Raw genomic sequence first — 23,984 nt, forward strand, 5'->3', positions numbered from 1 at the left:
AATAGTCAATAGATATACGGATACGGAAAATTGTATATATGTACAATGGAGTATTATTCAGCCATTAGAAGAATGAAATCCTGTCATTTGCAGGAAAATATATGAAACTATAGGTCATCTTGCTATGCAAAATAAGTCAGACATAGAAAGACATGTATTATATATTTTCTCTCAATTATGGAACTCCCCCAAAAATAGACCTGAAAGTAAAACAAGAACTAGGAAGGGATCAGGGGAGTGGGGACAGAGGATGGACAATATCAGTGTGTGATATAGACATATATGGAAATGTCACAGTGAAACCCAATAATCTGTACACTTATTGCTTGTTAATAAAAGAAAAAGAGGAATACAGTCATGGACCTGCAGGAAGCATAACTGCAGGGCCCAAACTGGGAAGCATAGTTTCTTATCTTTGGCAATGGAGGCCTTTTAACCAGATCTGAAAGATAAGGCAGTTTAAAAAATATGATTCAGATTCTTTAGCCAAATGCACTGCAGATCAATTTTAAAGGAAAAAGAACTCTTATACACTCTTGGTGAAAATGAAAATTAGTATACCAGCTGACGCTACAGTAATGTAAATAACTTTGTGAGTCATTTTGCATGGGGGAATTTAACCATTTAAACATTAATCATCAATTTATTTCATGTGATTTTTCTTTACAAATTTTTTCTAAATCTCTGCTTTAAACAACAACAATAATAATAATAATAATAAATAGGACTAAATTACTAAATTTGACTGGCCAGATCCTTTTAAAATTGGGTCAGTGCCTTTTACTCAACTGAAAAAAAAATCTCAGTGAAAGCCTTGAGAAAAGTTCATAGTTAAATTTGAAACAAGTCCAAGAAGTGACTACATTTGCATAACTTGATCTGTATTTGGAAAAAAAAATTCCACCGAAGACAACAATGGAAGCTTATCAAATCAGAATTTCACATAGATTTTCCATAGCCCTACTAATGAATACTGACTCATTGGTCAGCTATGGTGAAAATTTAATGGAACTCTGAGATAGGAAATGAATGCATTAGAGTGTGTTCAGCGGTTCCATTGCATCAGTATGAAGACTGCATTAAGCATCTAGTTCCTCTGCTGCTTTCTGAGACCAATTCTAGGGAACTGTCAAGGGTTTTTAATTCTTTAGCATTTTGATTGGAGTTAGACCCTATCACTGAATTAAAAACTCTTTTATTTTGCCATAGTCATGAAAAATTAGAACTTATGTAAAATTGGGATTGTTTGTGCTGCTAATCTAGTTTTATTTCAAGATGGCAGGTAATCTACAACTGAATCCTTCCTAAGGAAAAATAAAATCTACAGGATAAAGTCTAAGGTAGAATTGAAGATACTAGTATATTACACCAGTATATTATTGTATGAAGTCGATGTGTAGTGAGCCAAATGTGCTCTCAATATTTCCATTTCACAGATGGGAAAGCTGAGGCTCAGAAAGTTCATAAATTGTTTAAAGTCAGTGTGCATAATAGAATAATTGTCAAGGTCTAAATTCTAACTACTTCTAATGCCAGGGACCATGTTTTTTTTTATTTTATTTTTTTTATAGTGAAAAGGATGACTTGGTACAGATATTTTTCTCTACCTTGGATATATATTTACAAAATTATCTCATTATTTCAGTTTACATTGAGCTCTGGGCCCTTCCGTAGACTGTAGTCATATTTTTATGACAATAGTTTGCCTTGGACGTTCTTCCTAGAACTTATTTTAGACTCTTATTTGGGTGATTAAATAATATTGTTCAAATCAGGACACTTCTGAGGCTACTGTTATTAGATATGCTAGGGACACCAGGACTACACTGGGATGTACTGGCACATGGGACTTTGCAGTCATTTGACCAGGCCACCCACTAGGATACTTCTATGCTGCTTCTGGTACAGAATTCCTATCTGCTGAGTTCAAAACTAGGAATTGTTTTCAATGATCCCATGAGGCCATCTTTATTTTCTCAGGGTGCTTTTTCTAGACAGCTATTTTTTCCTCTGTTATAGAACAGAAAATTTAATAAGCAACCTAAGAAGAATAAATTATCCTAATGTTCCTTTAGAGCAGATTGGCTTTGGACACAGAGGCGCATCACTTATCACAGCAACAATACAAGTATAAAACTGTACCTTTAATAAGTTTTTTTTTCTTGCAGAGTTTTCAGGGAAGGTCTTCGGGTAATAAACTTCTTTAATCGGCTTTTAACTCTGTTTTTGTCGCTTGTATCAGAAGCACTATGATGTAGTCTGAACACTGGAGATTAAAAACAAAGTGAGAGGCTCTCAGTAAATTTCTCCTTTATGATTATTACTTTATGCAAATATGAATAGAAAACAGTAGTTATTGAAAAACTACCTGAATTAATAGCTCAGGCCCTTCTCTGTATATAGGGCATATGAGTAAAATTCGACCACATGAAAGTATTAGTATGACTTCAACATCAGGGTGCAATCAGAATATGGGTAGCTCCAATTATATACAATTAATTTTCACTTTAATTCCTTTATATTTAGCATAATAACTTTTATCTAAATAATTTTATATCTGTTTAAACACAAAATTATGGTCAGTTAAATTAAAACCCATTATCTAAATTGGGAGGGAATGATTTAGCATTGCTAACTGCAATTAATTCTGATTATATACTATCTCTGAGTAATGCAGGTATTTTTGAAGGCTCTGTTTGTCCAAATAATTTTGTCAATCTTCTATTTTATGTTAATACAAACTGATTTTCTTTATTTTGGAAGCTGATATTTGTTACTTTCATTATTGATGCTCCGTTACCACAAAATTTAGGTGAAAACTGGACATATATTTCCCTCAAACATTTCTATGTCTTCATCAGTTCCCTATTCTCAGCCTTATTTTCAAATTAATATGTGTGTCAAATTCATTCCTGAACAAATACTTGCTGAATGTTTTAATAATGATCATCAGGTTCCATGCTGTGAATTAAATGAGGAATAAAACACATAAGATCTGTATTTTCATTAAGCATAGATTCTGTACACATTCAAGGTGTCTTATTATTAGTTACTGATTATAATTTGTTGTATCTCTAAGGTAAAATAGATCCTAACTGGGTTTCTAGTTTCTTAACCCACTTGTTCAAAAAATTCACATTTTGGGACACTTTATTAGATATTGTTTTTAAAAAATTCAGTTCTCCTTTACAAAAATCTGCCTCAGACTGTTAGAAGTCTTCCAATATTGGTAAATTGTGGGTATTTTGCAACTCCTTCCTCCAGCTTGGATCACAAAGCAGTTGTAAATTTGAGTTAGCAAGATGGGCAGTTAAGATAAAGTATAAAGCTAGAAAGAGGAGAAGGAGAAAAAGTCGTACCTGCATGTTGACTGGGAGAAGGGTGGAGTTTTAATGGTAAATTAGGTTCAGAGTTTTGGATAAGACATGGGACTAGGTGCTATGCTATACTGAATCAAGACAATGCTTGCCACTTAAAAGAACCAACATACTTTGTATTATCTTAACTAGAATTTCTTGACTATTAATATTTTAGGCCATGTAGTTCTTTTTGCAGGATGCTATCTCAGGCAGACTGTGTAGAATGTTGAACAGCCTCCCTGGTATGGATCCAACAAGATACCAGTTGCACCTGCCTCAGCTGAAACAATCAAAAATGTCTGTAGACATTTCTAAATGTGCCCTGGGAGGGATGCAAAATTGTTCCATTGAGGATTGCTGCCTTAAACTGATGGGACAAGTTACAGAGTCCACTAAGTTCTCTTTTATTGGTATTAAACCATCTATCAGCATACTGGGAGAATGCAAAGGATGTGTGAAAAGCAAAATGAAATCCTTAAGTAGCATAAGTATAATACACATAATATATACCCAATCTATCACCAATCTATCATAAACTATCTGTTCATTAAATGAATTGGTAATAGGCAACTGTTACCTATTACCTATTACAAGTGAGAAAGGTGAATGGATCTACAGCTAGAAAAAAGTTAGGACTCACTGCTATAGATTAGAACTTCCCAACTAGTGTGTCTGAAGAATGGGTTATGTAATACTCAGCACTCAGCACTCATGGTAATAAAATAGAATCACAGTGATTCTATTTTATTACCATGTGCAGCTGTGTACATTTTGACTAAAGTCTTATGTATTTCTTTCAGTGGGTTTTAAAAATATTGTCATTTTCTAACAGGACCTTAACTGCAACCACTGGAGAAGCACTGCATCAGACAATGCCCTCTACTATGGTAGTTACTAGTCATTTGGGTCTCCTGAGCATTTGGAATGCATCTCTTGTTTTTTTGTACTTGGACTGAACTGGGAGGTGAGTTTTGCACCCCTTTAGTTAATTTTTGCACTGTGTGATTACAAGTTTGTTAAAGTATGTGTGGGGTCACTTGGGTGCTGTGGGAAAATGGAAGGAACACATCCTCAGTCCTTTTTATTTTTATTTTTTTTTTAATTTTGAGACAGGGTCATACTAAGTTGATTAGGTCCTTGCTGAATTGCTGAGGCTGGCCTTGAACTTGCCATCCTCCTGCCTAAGCTTCCAGAGTTGCTGGGATTATAGGTGTGTACCTCCAAGCCCAGCTTCAGCATGCATCTTGTAATTTATGTTTAAATTGTAATATTTTGGATATCTCAGCTACAAGAAATATAGAATTAAAATGTTTCTTTTACTCTTTAAAATAAGCTACCAGAAGATTTTATTTTACATATATGGCTCACATTATATTAATAGGCAGTGTTGCTAGATGATAGAAATAAATACAAGTTGACCTACTATGTACATAGCAGTACTGAGTTTAACTGTTATGGATAAAAATGCACCTGGTTGATGTAATTACAATAAATCATATAATAGAAATATAAGGAACTAAGGAATCTTAGAGATGAATTGACCTCAGAGAAAAAGTGCCTTTAGAACCCAAGCAAGCAACTCAGCAAATTAGTGAGACCCTAAGCAACTTAAAGAGACCCTGTCTCAAAATAAAAATAAAAGAGGATTTTGCTCAGTAGTAAAGCCTCCTAGGTTCAATTGTGAGTACAAAAAAAGTCAAACAAATAAACAAACAAACAAAAAACTACCCAAAAAAGCAAAAATTGCTTTTACAGGATCATGATTATTCAGGAATTAACTATTTCAAAATTGTATGATTAGAAGAACTACTCTGAGCATATTAATATACTATTCCTACATGAAACCCTATCAACTTTCATTGTAGGTCTAGTCATTACAATGATTACCAGTGGTGTATAATCTGCTATAACAGATAACTGTAGTTAAAGTCCCTCAGGTCTGGGTTCTAGTGATGAAGAAAACAACATCCTGTAAAAAAAGGTGTCTCAGGGTATTTCTGGTCACAAGTCCATCTTTGAATTGTATGGAACAATCAGTCTAAGTTTTTACAGGTTACCAGAATTTTCTATTTTTTGGTCTAACCTCAAGACCTTGTCATTTCCCATGACAGACTGCCAAGAAATTCTGGGTCATTTTGGAGCTAAACTAATAATCTGATGAGGAAGTACTCTGCAAATTAAAACACACACACATAGACACAGTCTAAATGCTAGATTATAAAAATAATTATGTGGTGAGTTATATCTTTTTGGAACCCCCAAGGTATTCTGTGATAGTATTCTTAATTAGAGAGATATATAGGTATATTATATTGTTTTCAATACCACCATCTGGCTCCACACATAAGAAATGTCTGTAAGGTGCACTGGCTTTTCAAAAGAAATGCAAATATGTTTTTAAACACTTTAACTTGTTTCCTTTTCACATGTCCTAAGAAACTAGCAGTGTTGGATATGATTGTACAGCTTTTTAGCATCGTCAAATTCTTCAAAGTTTCCTGAAATGATGACTTTCCTGGAGACAGACTAGAGCATCAACTTCCATTTCCTGCTGTCATAAATAATCATCCTCAGATGACAAGTCAAGTTGCCAGGACTTTGCCATCATTCATTCTGCTCATTTGTTCTAAGAAGAGTTATGCAGAAGGTAAATTCAATATATGGCTATATATATAAGGAACGGTTTTTAATTAAATAATTTTAAAGTTCTATAAATTCAAAATATAAATGTAAGAAATGCATGGTTAAAAAGCAAGGTCCATCACTGGGTCCCTGAAAACTTCAGAAAAATCTTCGAATATTGTGGTTTACAAATCTGATTTTAACAGCCAAACTTATAAAACAGTTTACGCTTTTCTGTTGTCAAGGGAGAAAAACTTGCCAAATTGTTCATTTTAAGTAAATACAACATAACCAATTAAGGAAAGCAAAATTTAAACACATGCCTATGATAATCAGGACATAGTTTGCTTCTGATTTCACTACTGATTTTAACAGAACAGTGTTCCTTCCATTTTCCCACAGCACCCAAGTGACCCCACACATACTTTTAGAAACTTGTAATCACACAGTGCAAATAAAAGGACACTTTACTGGAAAATACACAGTGTGGTACAATAATCCATCATTTATAAAAAATAGAATTCAGCCTTTTCTTTTTCCTCAGAGATTCAACTACTTTTTGAGGGTGAAACTTCCTGCAGTTTAAAGATTTATGTTAAGCCAATGAGTAGTTCTTTCCATTGTCATTTAAACTTTTTATTTGAAAACAAAAAGAGCTGTAAGAGATATGCATTTAAATTCCAAAGCATTTAATCTGATTTACATAGGAGACTAGAGGAATCACCCTTAATTGTACTTATTTTCACCTCCAGGAAGAGTTAACCTGAATTGTACTAGCTTTTCAAGTTTGCTAGAATTTACTTACATTTCCTTTATGATTTTCTTTTCTTTTTTTCCAATCCATGGATGATCTTTTCTTTTAAGCCCAAATAGAATATTTTTTAAAAGACTAAGAATCTTTAATAACAATATGCAATTTTCGTCTCAACACACATAGGCCAAAAGCATTAACTTTAAGCATCATTCTTAACCAGTTGAAAGATTTAATTGGTGCTAAAGCTGTTCTCACTAAGAAGGGTTAGGATCTTGGGCTTCCTAAGATGGTAGGATAGTGGGCTTTCTAAGATGATCTTCATTTAATAGCATTACATATGAGAATAGGCATCAGCCCAACACAAGCTTCATACCTGACACAGCTACTAGGGTGTTAAAACCATATCTGGAGGTCAGAATGCATATTGTAATGGTGCCTTTGAATACTTATTTTCCTATGTTAAGAAAGGAAAGGGAAGCAACACAGTTGTTTGGATGAGGTACATATACTACTATTCTATTAAGGGTATGGGAACCACGAAAGAAAACCCCCAAATCTTCCAGAATCCAACAGTTTGGATAACATGATCCACAATTGTACATCAGCCAGAACTTTTCTTGCTGGGGACCTTATTTTGAAATATTCCCTTTTCCTGCCAAACTGCTGTTCTTGCAGTATTCCCATGTTACAATTACATGTTGTTATTATTCTTTTTTTTCCAATTTTGAAATTCTGGGAGAGCTAATGTTTTAGAAATTCTGCTAAAGAAAAGCAGAGTAATTACCCTTCAGAAATGATATCCCAAACAGCCTCCTATGCTTCTTGCTCTCACATTCCGGATGAAGATGCACATAGGGATCAACATCAGGTATATAGAGAGAGTTTTATTAGCAGCTCAGAGCCCCCAGCACTTTAATCCAGTTCTAAGAGGACACTGGGGGGAGGGCGGGAACCAGCAGCAGTTGCTTAGTGCAATCATCTTACCACACTGCGGTGTCCAGAACAGGAGATCCAGAAAGAAATGACAAAATAAGGTTATGTCAGTCTCTTTATCCCCAGAGATTCCAAAACACTTCTCACAAGGATTACATAACAAAGTACTGAGTTGTCTCTACTCATATTTTCCAAGGCAACCCTCTTGTATTTGGAATTACCCTGTTGTACCACATTCTAAATTACTTAAATAAGAACACCTTATTCAAAATGGACTGCAAAGAAAAATAAAGTTTATTAAATTTCTCTTTACCCTCTTGCCTGACTTTTTCAAGGAAATACACACTCCTGGGCTAATTCATGGGACAGTAATAAATACTGCTTTGCTTTCTCTAGCATGCAGTTTCAGAGCCCAAAAAACTGCATGAACTCCCTCTGTTAAAGGGGACAAAAAGGATAGGCTTGGGCCTAATGTACTGTTGATCATTTAATATCTCTTAATTTCATATGCTTGATGTAACCAGAAGTCATAATTCCAACCCCCAACTTGCAGCTTATGACACTAAGTTATTAAAAGTTTAAGTTACTTGAAACACAAATATTATTAAATCTGGAAATAATAGACAGAATGCAGGGCATTTTAACTGCAGGGCTTTGTTTAACCACTTAATTCCCACTTAGACATTGTAGAAATACAAAATAGATAATTAGATTCATAACAGAAGGGTATGCATATGTTATATATTCAATGGTCCATATTTATGCTATTTATCAATTTGTGGAGAAATGAGAATTCATACAATGAAAATGTTTAGTTAAATTATTTAGTTTAAATCGTCAAATCTCAATCTAACCATATTTTTATATTTTTAGGGTTAATAAAAAACTGACAAACCATCATTTAGGGGTATGGAAATTCCATGGTTGCTTTTTCCAGTAATATTCATATCCATATCTTCCAACATTTAATTAATTCATCTGTTTTATGTTGCAAATTCTTCACTGTTTTTTTCATGTAAAGGCATAATATTTTTATTTTGTTCATAATATACCTTAAGTGTGTCTATGTTGATAATGTGTTTCTATACCGCAAACCAGATCATTATGTTCAAATTATTACAGCATTTAGCCTAGCTTTGAGTTGCATAATGCATACTTTTGATGACAACAATGATGATGAGTTCCATGCTGTACTGTCAATATTGAACATATCATCAAAATATGTACCCTTCATTTCATTGTAAATATATCTGGTATTGTTTTATGATTCAAGGTTTAAAAAGATGTTTTCATTGCAGGTTATAGATATACTGTATTTTCAGAAAAACAAAAGGAAAGAAGAAGAAATATACCTAAATGCGACCAGCACAATTATAGAGGAGGAAAAGTTTATTTGAGGGCTCATGGTTTCAGAGGTCTTAGTCCATAGAAGGCCAGTTCTAAACCCTGGGGCTTGAGGTGAAGCTGAACATCATGGCATAGTATGTGGTATGAGGAAAGCAGCTCTCATCATGGTGACCAGGAAGTAGAGAGAGACTCTACTCTCGAGATACAGAATATATATCCTATAGCCACACCCTACCACTTTAGCAGGGATTAATTCACTGATTGGTTTAAGACTCTTGCAACACAATCTTTTCTCCTCTGAAACTTCCTGCATTGTCTCACACATGAGCTTTTGGGGGACACCTCATATCCAAACCAAAACACATATAGTGTCATTTTTTCCACAAACAGAATCAGTAACAATGTAAAATGTAAAGATTCAGATCATTAAGACATTCTTCTATGAATTAGATCTATTATCTTGATTTCTTATGACTTGATATAATGTTAGTATAACTTTGTCACTTAAGAGCTACTCAAAATGTTGATAAATTTGCTAATAAAGTAAGTGGTTACTGAATTAAGACAGTAGCCTCTTTTGATAAGTAAATTACTTAAAAAAAATAACACAGAGCATCAATCCAGATGAAGTGCATTATGAAGTAGAAACACCTTTTGCATGAAGAAAGACCACTTATTAAATATAGGAATGGTACTCTTCTAGTGACAGAAAACAGTCCATAGTGAAATACAATGGAAAGAAACTTATAGAGAATGTCAACATCAGTCTATAAGCAGAGGAAAAAGACTCCCAAAATAGAGTTGTGGAAATGAAAATTGCAAATTAGAAGTATCAGGATTTCAAGATTCTAGGAAAATAGCACCTGTATTATTATAAAATCAATAATCAAACTTGGAAAATGAAATAAAATTCATTTTTGAAGCATTGTGTATTGCAGGGTTGAGCAGTATTTCAATTAGGTCATGTTTAAAATCCCCTCTCTCTAATTTTTATCTGTCTATCTATCTATCATCTATCTATCTATTTATTTTATATTTGGTACTGGGGATTAAACTCAGGGGCACTCAAACACTGAGCCACATCCCCAGCCCTATTTTGTGTTTTATTTAGAGAAGGAGACAGGATCTCACTGAGTTGCTTAGTACCTCATCATTGCTGAGTCTGGCTTTGAACTCATTATCCTCCTGTCTCAGCTTTCCAAGCTGCTGGGATTATAGATGTGAACCAGTGTGCCTCATGTGTTTTCTCTCTCTCTCTCTCTCTCTCTCCACACACACACACACACACACACACACACACACACACACACACAGAGTTTGTGTTTATACTTGCTTATACATCTGGAAAAATGTGTCTAAAAATGCAATTTCAGGGTGAGGGATGCAACCCAGTCATGAAGTACTTGCCTAGCACGCTCAAGGCCTGGGTTCAATCACCAGTAATCTTACCCAAAACAAAACAAAACAAAAAAAATGGATTATCAGCATAGAGTAACATATGACAACTTTGAAGTATTTTTCTTTAAATCTGCATATTCCAGGCCCTGAGAGGGCTACAATGTATCTTTACAAAAGAGTATGTTATAAGGTATCCTTAATTTTTCCCACACAAGAGTTGAGCCACATAGAAATATATATAAAGAGTGGTGCAGATAACTAGAGAAATGACTTAAAGCAAATAATCAATTGTTAAGAGAAAGAGGAAGTGGTTGAGTAGTTAATGGAATTATAAACAATTTATATTAATACATATAAATAAATGTCTTTCATATATTATTATAATATATTATTACATATCAATACATATTTAGATTACTTATATAATATTACATATAATATACAAAACTTTCTTACACTCTAAACTATATAATATGCTATTTACATATGTTATATGTGTATATATTATACATAATATAATATAATATAATATATTTATTGCAGTCACAGTATCTTTTCTATAAACAGACATGTACTTAGCCCACAACAGTATAAGGCACATCTCTAAACTTCTCTCAGTGAGACCTGGAAATTTCGTTGTTCTCTATTCTGAACCTCAGAACTCAGTAACTTATTTTATTCCTGATTGCTTCATAGGGACCGAGTACAAGAGTCCCTTATCAATTTTCCGGTGCTCTCTCGTTGGGTCGCTCCGGTCGGCTTCGGTCGCTGTCGCCCCTGCTCTCCCACCCCTGCCAACCTCCGCTCGGGTCTCTGCCGCGTCGCTTCCTTGCTCGCTCTCTCGCTCGCACATCCTCCCCGATGCAGCCCCGGGAGGATCCTGCCGCGCGCATGACCCGGTCCTCGGGCGGCAGCGGCTCTATGGACCCCTCAGATGCCCACCCCTCGGTGCGTCAGACGCCTTCTCGGCAGCCTCCGCTGCCTCACTGGTCCCGGGGAGGCGGAGGGGGGCCCCGAGGGGGCGCCCGGGCCTCGCCAGCCACGCAGCCACCACCGCTGCTGCCTCCCTCGGCCACAGGTCCCAACGGGACAGTGGGCGGGCCGGCGCCGACCCCACTGCTACCCCCATCAGCCACGGTCTCGGTCAAGATGGAGCCAGAGAACAAGTACCTGCCCGAACTCATGGCTGAAAATGACTCGCTCCACCCATCCTTCACACATGCCATGCAGCTTCTGACGGCAGAAATTGAGAAGATTCAGAAAGGGGATTCAAAAAAGGACTATGAGGAGAATTATTTGGACTTATTTTCTCATAAGAACAAGAAGCTGAAAGAACGGGTGCTGATACCTGTCAAGCAGTACCCAAAGTTCAATTTTGTGGGGAAGATTCTTGGACCACAAGGGAATACAATCAAAAGACTGCAGGAAGAAACTGGTGCAAAGATCTCTGTATTGGGAAAGGGTTCAATGAGAGACAAAGCCAAGGAAGAAGAGCTTCGCAAAGGCAGAGACCCAAAGTGTGCCCACTTAAATATGGATCTGCATGTCTTCATTGAAGTCTTTGGACCCCCATGTGAGGCTTATGCTCTCATGGCCCATGCCATGGAAGAAGTGAGAAGTTTTTAGTACCAGATATGATGGATGATATCTGCCAGGAGCAATTTCTAGAGCTGTCCTACTTGAATGGAGTACCTGAGCCCTCTCGTGGACTTGGGGTGCCAGAGAGGCCGGGGAGCTGCACCTCCCCCTCCACCTGTTCCCAGGGGCCGTGGTGTTGGACCCCCTCGGGGAGCTTTGGTGCATGGCACCCCAGTGAGAGGTGCCATCACCAGAGGTGCCACTGTGACCCGAGGGGTGCCACCTCCACCTACTGTGAGGGGTGCTCCAGCACCAAGAGCACGGACAGCAGGAATCCAGAGAATACCTTTGCCTCCACCCCCTGCACCAGAAACATATGAAGAATATGGATATGATGATACATATGCAGAACAGAGTTATGAAGGCTACGAAGGCTATTACAGCCAGAGCCAAGGGGACTCAGAATATTATGACTATGGACATGGGGAGGTTCAAGATTCTTCTGAAGCTTATGCCCAAGATGACTGGAATGGGACCAGGCCATCACTGAAGGCCCCTCCAGCTAGGCCAGTGAAGGGAGCATACAGAGAGCACCCATATGGACGTTATTAAAATCAAACAGGAGGGGAAAAATATCAGTTATGAGCAAAGTTGTTACTGATTTCTTGTATCTCCCAGGATTCCTGTTGCTTTACCCACAACAGACAAGTAATTGTCTAAGTGTTTTTCTTCGTGGTCCCCTTCTTCTCCCCACCTTCCTCCATTCTTAACTCTGCATTCTGGCTTCTGTATGTAGTATTTTAAAATGAGTTAAAATAGATTTAGGAATATCGAATTAATTTTTTAAGTGTGTATATGCTTTTTTCTTTGTTGTTTAAATATAAACAGAAGTGTACCTTTTATAATAAAAAAAGAAGTTGAGTAAAAAAAAAACAAACACACAAACCTGTTAGTTTCAAAAGTGACATTGCTTGCTTAAAGGTTCTGAAGTAAGGCTTGTTAACTTTCTCTTAGTTTTGATTTGAGGCATCCCGTAAAGTTGCAGTTGCAGAATCCCAAACTAGGCTACATTTCAAAATTCAGGGCTGTTTAAGATTTAAAATCACAAACGTTAACGGCAGTAGGTGCCACCATGCAAAAGTGAGCTTAGACGTCTCTAAAAATGTTTCCTTTAAAAACACATGGCGATTGAATCTTAAGTTAAATTTTAATATGAAAGATCCTCATGAATTAAATAGTTGATGCAATTATTAACGTTAATCGACTTAAAACAACAACAACAAAATTAGGTTTGTAAAACTGACTTTTTCATTATGTGGGTTTTGAAATCTAGCCCCAGGCATACAGTGTTGAGAGATACTTAGGGGGCAGTAAGTTTTGAAGAGGTTGATTGGGGCAGAGGGGCTGGCCATCTAAATTTAATTTGATGTAGTGTTTTTTAGCCACAATTTTTTAGTAAGAGTACTAATAATTAAAGTTTCAGTATTCAGGAAGACAAAAAGTATTTTGTCCATTTGAGATTCTGCACTCCACATAAAGTTCACTTGGACATTGGGGCCAAAAGCTGAAGTTGTTCAGTAAGTTGATGGTTGTTAATATTGAACTGTTCCCAAGATAGTTAAGTATGTCTCAACACTAGCATGATATAATAAGGGACACTGCAGCTGAATGAAAAAGGAATCAAAATCCACTTTGTACATAAGTTAAAGTCCTAATTGGATTTGTACTGTCCTCCCATTTTGTTCTCGGAAGATTAAATGCTACATGTGTAAGTCTGCCTAAATAGGTAGCTTAAACTTATGTCAAAATGTCTGCAGCAGTTTGTCAATAAAGTTTAGTCCTTTTTTAATAAAAAAAAGAGTCCCTTATCAGCACTTATGTGGAAAGTAGGAAAGAACCATTGATATGGCTATTTTCATATTGCTGGTGCCAGTTCCATTTTTTAATTCTATTTTTAAGAAATTCTTTCTCTCACACTCATTCTTACTCCTTTTTTGAATACTGCAGGCTTTGAATTTTGAATTTCAATTCTTACCATTTAACATGGTATCTTGTTCAAACTATGAAAAAAAAATTGTGCCTCCATATTGTAATCTGTTAAATGGGGATAATATTTCCTGTATCAAGGATTCCTAGGTAAGTTAAACTTCTATCATAAGATCTAGTGCATAATAAGTATGCTAATAATTATTATTTATCTTAAGGTTACCACTGTTGACCTATATCATTATCACTTAGCAATAATCATTAGGTAAACAGAACAGGTATTCCAAAAAGTACCTCTTCACCCTTCATCCCAGTACCTCTTACTTTTCCAACATACACTAAACGTTTATTATGTATCTGGTATTATTAGACTATACCATTAACTGTTATGTGTGTGTATATTTATATGTATGATACACATTGCTGCTGTTTAAATGCATCTATACATATATGTGTATATATATATGTGTGTGTGTGTGTATGTGTATATACATATATATGTATATTTTAATTGACTGCTATTTATATTTCAACTTTTAAAAATATTGTATACAGCCCCAAGAATTACCTGTGATTAATTTCTGCCAGGTAGAGTGCATTTCAAGACTTTGAACATGTGTTAAAATCATTGGTTTTTGAAGAACTAGCCATTAAAGACTTTCTGAACTGTGACAATGGATATTGACAGTGCTTGTCAGACTAAACCACTATTGATTGGCTCACATCATGTGTATAGCAAAACCAATTTCTTTCAAGTGCTTCTTCCTAACTGAAATACATTATTGCTGCCTTCCTCTCTGTTTATTATAACACCCCAGCTCATCATATGTAACACATCCAGCAAAAGGGTTTCACAATGAACACAGCAACAAACAGCGACATGGAAAGAAGTGAAGGCACTTAGCAACCCAAATGCTCTTGTCCTGCCAGTTACTATGCCTTTTGAAAATATTGATTCCTTGCAGAATCTTTGTTTTTATTTTGCAATCCTTGTGAATAGGGAAAGATCATGGACTAACAGAGCTTTGCTATTATTTAATGACCTCGTGACTGTCATGGATTCTAGTCCTCAAAGAAACTATTTTAAGTATTGAGTATAGGTTTAAGTTGTGGGAAAGAAAGTATCTATGATTGGGTCAGTGCTCTCCTGTCCATAAACATACATAACCCTAAACACACACACACACACACACACACACACACACACACACACACAAAGGGATAAAGGTATGCATCTTCTCCCAGATCTTAGAAATATTTCCCCACTGAGAGACTTGGGCCAACTTTGGGCATATGCTACATATTGTACAGAATTTTTTATATAAATATGAATTCACATTGTGCTTTTCTTCCCAAGAGGGTACATTCCTTCCTGAAAAAATACTCTTACATAACAAAAAGCAGTTTTTACTGTGAGGGGTAAATGGGAAACATTCCAGATTTATTTTGTTTCCTTAAAAATAGTGTCATTAAACCAAAACCATAAACATTCCTTCCACAGGTACTGACTGATCATCCTTCATGCTTCTACAATGTGACAAGAGTTTCCCAAAGCCCAAAGAACCTTCAGTCCTAGTTTTTACCCTTTTAGAAACTCAGAGTTTACTGTGTATAAATTTCTTCATATTTCTAAAATTGTCATTACACTAAAAAAAAAAATGATCCTTAAAACTCACCTGACCCCTCTGTGCTGTACGGAGGATAAACTTGTGACTAACTCTACAAACACTTTAATTCTATCTGGTATGGTGTTGCCCGTTTTTAGCCCAGTCTGAACATTCTTGGAAACTAAAGAAAGAAAAGAAAGATAGCAAATTCTAATTCAGCAAAATATATAATCTTTCAAAGCCCCTTCTTAAAAAAAAGGCCCAAGTTTACTTAAACATTGTGGATGAGAATTTCCTTGAGGTAGAATTCCTTTGAGTCTCATCTCCTGTTCCATGCCATGGCCCAGGAGAATGGTGGTGTTCAGCACCCTGGTCTGCACCCTTCCACAGGCTTCACCCTATGGTTGTGGCCTTCTCAACCCCACCTTCTCTAGCTCTGAGACAGGCACCTGGCTTTTGGCTCGTTCTCTTGGCACCCTCTGCCTGGCTCATTATGTCCTGAGGAAGGGCTGCTTGTCAGAGTTGTAGCCTCCCTTGCCTTTTTCAGGACATCAGAGATCAGGAAATGTCAGACCAAAGTCAGTTAGTCTTTCAGAATATAGTTTTCTTGGGAAAGAACCCTCTTATTAGAAGCATCATTTTGACATAAGCTTTAAGCTATTTGCCTCAAAATGTGTGTGAGAAGCACTGATGCCCTCCCCCATAATTTGAAAATGCAAAGGATTTTCTGAGAAGATCTGAAGAGGCAGTGTGTAGTCTATGGCTAAGTGATCAGGGATAATGGGGTGGTTTGTCTTCACAAATTCTGACAGACAGCTGCAGCTTGCAGCTGGCAAGGAGCTTATGCTTGCTAAACAAAGATCTAGCTGCAGCCCGGTGAATACTTGGCTCTATTGCAATGAACATAATTCATAACATACATTTCTAAAGGAGAGAAAAAAATTAAGAATGGACCCAGAAAACCTCTCATCAGTTTGACATTCAGTGTCGTCTGGATATAGGTTGTTTTATTTGTTGTCTAATTTGAAATCCCTCAGGGGTCCTTCATGGACATGGGGGTCGCCATGTCTGTGACAAATGAAAACTGCTTTCTGCTTTCTAGCCACCCTCTCAGATTAAATCTTCCCTCTATTTAAAAATCATGATGGAAGATTTACTTACTGCCAAAAACCTAAGTGTTATCCCAAATATTCTATTTATTTTCCTAAATGAGTTAATTGTAATCAAATTGTCAAGTTTTTTTTTCTTTTTTCTTGTTTTTGACCATCAGATAACCCCGTCCTTGGGTACAATTCAGCTCATGTTGGAATCTCAGAAACATGAAATTTTAAATTTGAAAAAAACTGTAGATAACATAGTATAAATGCTCCTAGCTTTTGAGATGAAGTAAAATACATTCAAATTATTTAGTTTACTTGCTCAAGGCTACATGTTTAGCAAAAACTGAGTAAAGACTCAATTCAAATTTTGTAACCACCATTTCTGTTCTTTTCTCAGCACCTTCTTATTTGTCCTTAATCCCAGATCTACTTTATTAGAAAAACTGTTCTTAAATCCAAAAGAATGTTCCAGATGAGCCAGTTCTGTTGCTTAAGGTGCCCACAACTGGCCCAATTCTTCTAGTAACAAGGAACTTTCCATTTGAATCTTAATGCAATAATTGCCAACAATTAATTCTGTTTAATTCTACATATTTATAATTAGGGGATTTTGAGCTGTAATATGGAAATATATTTAAATTTACATGCATAATAATATGAAAAATACATGCCCCAAGGGGGGAAATACAATAGCCTTCCTCTTGACATGTAGCAATGCTAAGTGTTTTGCTATGATCCTTTCCTCTAAATTTTGGTAACCTGAAATCTGTAATAGATTATTATTATTATTTGGGGTTTTGAGCCTTCCAATTCCCTGGGGGAAGAGAATTCTGTTGCTGAATGCCAGGACACCCCTCCAGATGAAGATGTCTCTGAGAAGAGTGCTTTGCTGGATATGCTTTCCATGTGTTTCTGACTAAGCTAGGAGGAAACAGAGGATTGAACTATAGATGGAAACATGTACTTCACTGAGTTCCAACACCTCTGAAATTCAAACTTTTGGACTATCAAACAGGCAGTGGTGTTGGTGTTCTTCAAGCTTGTTTACTCTTGACAAAATGGAACTTCTGGTCTTGAGGGGAAAAAAAAAAGTCTTTGGGTTTTAAAGGCCTCCAAAAGCTTCTTGAGACATTAAGTACCTCTTATATAAAATACACAGTAATGATTTAAGACCTGAGCAATTGGAAATGCACGGATTAAATGACCTTTAAAATACACATAGGTTTCAAATCGAAAGAAAAATGCACTTAGCAAAACAGCATTTTAGATTTATTTCTTAAATATGGTTGGAAACATTAAGCAAACTCAAAATGAGGTGGCACATGCATCCTCATTTTGACTTAAAGATCTACTTTAAATAACACAACAGATGTAGTCATCAGCATTTATTCCAGCAGGGACATTGTGAATGGTGAGAAAGACACAGTAAGACTTGGGTAATAATAAGAACTACTGACATTGTTATCCCTTAATCCTTCATACTGTCAAAGCAGAACCAAGAGTACAAGAGAAATATTCTGGCAGGATCTGACTACCCCCCCCCTCCATTTTTGTCTCAATTCAGTTAGGATATGTCCACCAGAAAATATTTCCTTAAATTAGTCATTAGTGTAGCTGTTTTCATTCCATGGCAGGCAGGGAAAATAAAAAGCCACCTGTGGACTTTAGTCTAAACACACCCTTGACAACACAAACAGGTGCTGGCTTATGTAATGGCTAAGGAAAGCAGAGGGGGACAGAGTTGTGAATCATGGGTGGGCCCTTGCAGAAGAAAATTGAGCTTAATTGCTGCATTGTGAGGGAATGGCCAACTAAGAATCATCAGGGTCACATGACACTTTGGCAAAAATATTTCTTTTGCCAGTTTTGTGGCACATAAAATAAATTGCTGTTGCAACACACATTAAGTTGAGGCTGAAGGTGGGGCGAGGCAGATCTTCATGTTGTAAAGTTAAAGAATGCTCCCTAGACTCCCATCAAGTCTGAAACATAGATGGTGATTAGCAAAAAACAAAAATTTTTAATAATTGAGTAATCCCTGTGCAAGCTGTGTTAAGAGATCTGATTTTGAATTCCAGTTCTACCACTTAGAGACTGTATGATTTAACTTTCCTGGATCCCAATTTATCATTCGCATAACAGGGATAAAAAGATCTTGAAGCAACATTGTAAAAATTAAAAATTATGTTGTATAAAGTCTCAATGCTTTATACGTACATGAGTAGATTACTGCTTTCATCTCCTTCCTTCCCTATGTCCTCCTTTCGTCATGTTCACGTTCATTATCATAATTTACTGCCTGCACTAGACTCTATATTCAGTGAGTTAAATAGGAATGGTCTTTGGGCTTTGAGAGCTAACAATTAACATCATGATACTGATGTGTCTAAACAGAAAGAGAATATGGATAATTTAGGAAACTCTGAATTAGTATATAAAATTAAATTAAGCTTATATTAATAATAGCTGTCAGTGGTGTTGGTTGGTGTTCTTCAATGTTCGTATTGCATAAGAGGCCTAGGAATAACTTGTTGGGACACAGAATCTTTTCTCATGCTTTTGATGCATTGTGTAGCTAAATATCCAACTGCCTGAATGTATGTTAATTGCAATTTTGATGTGTATACATGTAAAAGTGGCATCAATGCCACCACATGAATGGATGGTCTGTTACTACTACCACTTAAGCAAAAAATAAAAATTTTAAAATATAAACCTTTTATTTTATATAATTTAAGGCTTAAACCCTGAGTATACACAAACTGAAATGGCAAGAAGTTTGCTTTGATTAATATGGCAGCAATGTTACCTTAAATAATGATAAGTGTTATCAGAGTTGTATCAAAAGTATATCCCATGCCATGTATCCTTAGGACACACAAATATGTACTTTAATAATCACAGTCAAAACATCTTTTACATGTTAAATTTTAAAAGAAGATCCCTAACACTTCATTAATTTCAGATGGAGTGGTAGTTTTGGGGAGAAGCTAAATTTGAGGAGTTGAATTATAAGTGTAGTGAGAGGTTGGGAGTAGGTTAGTAGTGCAAGGAAGACCCTTTTGATTTGCTCCTGCCCAAATAAAATTTTACTATCACTTTTAAGTTAGATTAGTTCTGACCAGTAAAGTAAAAAATGCTTCTCAAAATGATAACTTTTCTTATCCCCAGAAGGAAATCATTGGCTATACTTATCAGCAGTCCTTAATTCTACTCCAAACACATTGGTATTCTTGTTCTTTCCTAAGCATATCCTGCCTCAGGACATTTTCACATGCTGCTTACTCTGACCTGAACATTCTTTCCTAACATATGGTCATAGTAACTGTCCTAATTTCTTTCAGTCCTGTTCCCCAAATGTCACTCCTCATAGGTTCTCTCTACTTAAAGTTGAAAGCTTTTCCTACTTTGATGTTCTCTATCCCCTTCCCCTTTTAAATAAACAAACAAACAAACAAACAAATAAATAAATAAAGTTGTTAAACATCACTATTTAACCAAAACATATTTTACTTTTTGTTTTAACATCTCTCTTTTTATTCCCCCACTACTAAAATACTAACTCTATGAGGGCTAAATAGTTGCCATTTTATTTTATTTTATTTTGGTACTAAAGACCGAACACAGGGCCTTGTTCAGGCCAGCAGTGACTCCACCACTGAGCAACACTCCCAGTCGTATTTTATTTCTTAGAGATTAATTCCAGGATTTGAAGAGTGCTAGGCAAAATAAGTGTACAGTACATATTTACTGAAGAAATTAAAGAATATTCTAAATTCTTCTTTTAGAAAAATAAAAACTATCTATTCATTGATTTAAAAATTCCTAACAACGTATAGATAAAACCTTGTGTTCTAAGAAATAAGCATTCATCTAATCTTTTATGAAGAAGGGGAATGGTGGTTGGTGAGTATCATGAAATGACAGTTTATAACCACAAGCAGAGAGAAGCAGATCCTGGTTCTCATGTTCATCTGTTCAAACCCTGGACATCTAGAAATAGCTTAGTATTCTTTCCTTATTGACTTATGCACAGACAGTAATATAAATCATGTTATTATCTTTACCTAATTTAAAGAAAATGTAATCCGCTTACTTTTCAAAAAACTAAATATCTGTTAAGGATATCTATGTACCCAAGGATATATTACAATTATTCTAGGTGGTGTTTCTTGGTTGGAAGTTCAATGAAAGATGAAGGAAAAAGAGGATCATAAATGGAACTCTCAGTATAAATTGGGAGTTGGAGTGAGAAGGGAAGAGATAGAGACTGATTCTTTGACTAGTTTAACTTGTGTTTGAGGTTACAGATGCTTTAGATTAACAGGCTCCAGTAGAAACATAATGTGAACTTCATATGTAACTAAAACTTAAAAATTTTCTAGAAGCCACATTAAAAAGGGTCAAAAAGAAACAGTGGACATTAATTTTAATATTATATTTTATTTAACCCAGTCTATTCAAAGCATCAGCATTTCCCCATGTAATCAGTATCAAAATTATTGAGACATTTCACATCTTTATTTTGTACTAGACTTTTAAGCTGGTGTCTATGTCACACCTAAAGTACATCTTGATTCAGACTAGCTATATTTCAAATGTTCAACAGTCCCTTGAGGCTAGCAGAACCCTTACTGGGAAGTATAGTTTAAAGCAAGACTCTGGGTATCATGTCTAATCTAACACATGTGTCAATACAAAGAACGGACCTCTGGAGTTTAATGGGGGGCCCTACTGAAACTGCATGGTGACCTGACTGTCAGACTCAGGATCAGAAGGAGAAGATGTTGTTTTCAACTGTATTTGTACCTCAAATTGGTAGAGCAGCTCATAAGAGTTACAATTTATTTATTTGTCTACAGTAATTAGGCACCTGAGTTTATTATGCATATTTTCCTGGGTCACTCTGTTATAGCATGCATATCCATAAATTTTCACACATGCTAGACATCCCTTTGTTACTTTATTTATTTATTTATTGTGGTACTGGGGAATGAACCCACAGGCACTCAACCACTGAGCCATATTCCTAGTCCTTCTATAATTTTTTTTTAATTTAGAGATAAGGTCTCTGTAAGTTGCTTAGGGCCTTGCTAAATTGCTGAGGCTGGCTTTGAACTCTCGATCTTCCTGCCTCAGCCTCCCGAGATGCTAGAATTACAGGCATGCACCACTGAGCTAGGCTTGTTATTGCATTTATATCCACACTCTAAAATAAATCTGAGAGTACTGAAAGGTCAACTACAGGTTCCCAGGTTTGCTGGGTATTTTAAGTTGATAATCTGTGCTATTTGCACTCTAGACAGTTATGTGTTCCAAGATGGCAATGTTTATCTGACCCTCTCACCTGTTAAATAATATTTTATCATTGAAAACTCACAGCAAAATAAAAATATTAAATTCTCACAAAGCATCAATTTTAGATTATTTACTTTGAATATAGGAAAGATTGGATAGGTATCATCTGATTTTCAGTACATTCCCCAAATCAAGACTTTGTTTTGAGAAGAGAAGATGGAAAGACAAACACTTTGTATACAACCAGAGATATGAAAAATTGTGTTCTATATGTGTAATAAGAATTGTAATGCAATCTGCTGTCATATATAAATTAAAAAAACATAGCATATTCTTGACTACGTAGGAAGTTGGTTCTGGTTTCACTCTAAATTACCACATATTTAACTAAGTGATCATACATTGATTTAAATAGACTATTGATTTTACTTGTATGCCATTTCCCAGAATAAGATTGATCTGCATGATCTCAGTTGAAACTTATTCAAATTCAGAAGAATGCACATGACCCGGTTTTTACATATCACACACACAAACATACACACACATATGTGCACACACAGGCATGTACACACATTCACAAAGGAACCCGTGGAAGGTAAGCTATATTGTGATCCCTAAAGATTTAATTATAAAATGAAAACTCTGCTACAACATTGAACATAAGCAAGGCATATTTTGAGAAAGCCATGTGATTGGGTGGATAATGAAAATTAATATCCATTTCTAAAAGGCTTATGAAACCATGGAACTAGTTCTCAAAACCAAAGCAATATTCAGTTCCTAAAGGAAAAAGTAGAATACAAACAGAATTCCACCTTGAAAAAAAGAACACATCTTAAAATAGGATGAGTATGATGGAAATATTGCTAGAGGAGACAAAAGCAGGAAAGAAACTGTTCCCATTCCCCTTGAAATGTTTAGTGTGTATAAAGTACTTAAATATAAACTGTAAAGTAATTGATACAAAGAAATGCAAAATCAAACAAGGCAACATGAGGCAGATTGCATATTTCCCTCAATCATGTTTTCCAGCTTTAGGGAAGCAAAGGTCTAATAAACATGAACTTGAACCACAATGAACATACTCAACTCATTCTTAAAAAATAGGTATTTACAACAACAAAGTAGTATTTTAATGGCAAAGATAGATGAACTAAGCTTAGATCCATGCAATATAAAAAAGAAACAATGATTATGTAGTACAAATAATTTTGCTGTAATGTGACAGCCTAATGACTTAAGTGCCCAATATCGTCATTATGGTTCTGAACCCCATGTGCATTAGCAATAAAGCCTCATCAAAACTTCTGTATAATTCATTTTTTGAAAAAAATCTTGTTCTTCTTTTAAAATAGTTGTGTCTGCAAGATCTATAAGTCTGAATGAAAAAAGTTCAACTTGAATTTTGTATGATGATCTACAGGTGTTCCCAAAGAAGTTTTTCAACCAATAATATTGAGAAGAGAGATAAAAAATTTAAGCACTTGAATGTATTTCCGTGTTTTTTTTTAAATCTGGTAAGAAATGTCTAGTTTGCTATATTGAGACATTGAGTTATTGTGCATATAATTCCCTGAAGATTATATAATCCAAGACTACTACTGTTACTTATATGATCAATGCATTTTAATTTTCTGGAAAAGAACAAATAATTGAAAGTCTAACAAGTATGCACATGGCTATGAGTTTAACAATTTATTTTTTCAGTACTGGGGATTAAACTCAGGGACACTTGACCACTGAGCCACACCCACTATTTTGTATTTTATTTAGATTCAGGGTCTCACTGAGCATTTTATTTTATTTTTTTATGTTGCTGGGGAGTGAACCCATGGCCTATGTGCATGGGAGGCAAGTACTCTACCAAGTTAGCTATATCCCCAGCCAAGGTCTCCCTGAGTTGCTTAGCATCTCACTTTTGGGGAGTCTGGCTTTGAACTCATGATCCTCCTGCCTCAACCTCCTGAGCCACTGAGATTATAGGCATTAGCCACTGTGC

The 23,984-nt window shown here is 35.7% G+C and overlaps 1 pseudogene; it reads left to right on the plus strand.

The window, feature by feature from the left end:
* The first annotated feature begins 11,274 nt into the window (after nucleotides 1-11,274).
* Nucleotides 11,275-12,839, plus strand: LOC143410031 (KH domain-containing, RNA-binding, signal transduction-associated protein 1 pseudogene; annotated as a pseudogene).
* The last annotated feature ends 11,145 nt before the right edge of the window (nucleotides 12,840-23,984 follow it).

This window comes from Callospermophilus lateralis, unplaced genomic scaffold (genome assembly GCF_048772815.1).
Source record: "Callospermophilus lateralis isolate mCalLat2 unplaced genomic scaffold, mCalLat2.hap1 Scaffold_137, whole genome shotgun sequence".
Taxonomy (NCBI): Eukaryota; Metazoa; Chordata; class Mammalia; order Rodentia; family Sciuridae; genus Callospermophilus; species Callospermophilus lateralis.